The sequence below is a fragment of the Moschus berezovskii genome, chromosome 2 (assembly GCF_049115385.1).
Source record: "Moschus berezovskii isolate FMDL1 chromosome 2, NW_MosBer_1.0, whole genome shotgun sequence".
Classification (NCBI taxonomy): Eukaryota; Metazoa; Chordata; class Mammalia; order Artiodactyla; family Moschidae; genus Moschus; species Moschus berezovskii.
Window position 1 is genome coordinate 14138451 of NC_142461.1, and position 414 is coordinate 14138864.

The window sequence follows — 414 nt, forward strand, 5'->3', positions numbered from 1 at the left end:
CCTCCCATGTCTTTGCCCCTCCCCCCTCGAGGTGGGTCCCTTCCTGACTGGGGACCACTCTGGCGGCTGGGAACAATGTCAGGGAAGAGGGGGCTGAGGAGCCAGACCATGGGGGACCTCAAAGGTCGGACAGAAGGGTTCTGGCTCTGCGACTCGGTCATGGAGAGCCTGAGGGTGTGGGCTATAGAGGAAGGAAGGGCTTTGGGGAAAGGGAACCTTGGGGGGTCAGAAAAGGGGTCCCTGGAGCAATGTTAAGTGAAGAGGCCAGAGTCAAGGTGTTGCGGGGGGAGTCAAGTGGGTGGCTGAGAGGCTGCCTCTCACCTTACCAGCGCCCACCCTGAGGTCTTCCAGGGTCTGCTGAAGCACTTGTCACCACGCTCCACTTCTTCCTGCTGTAGACTTGGCACCTGCTCT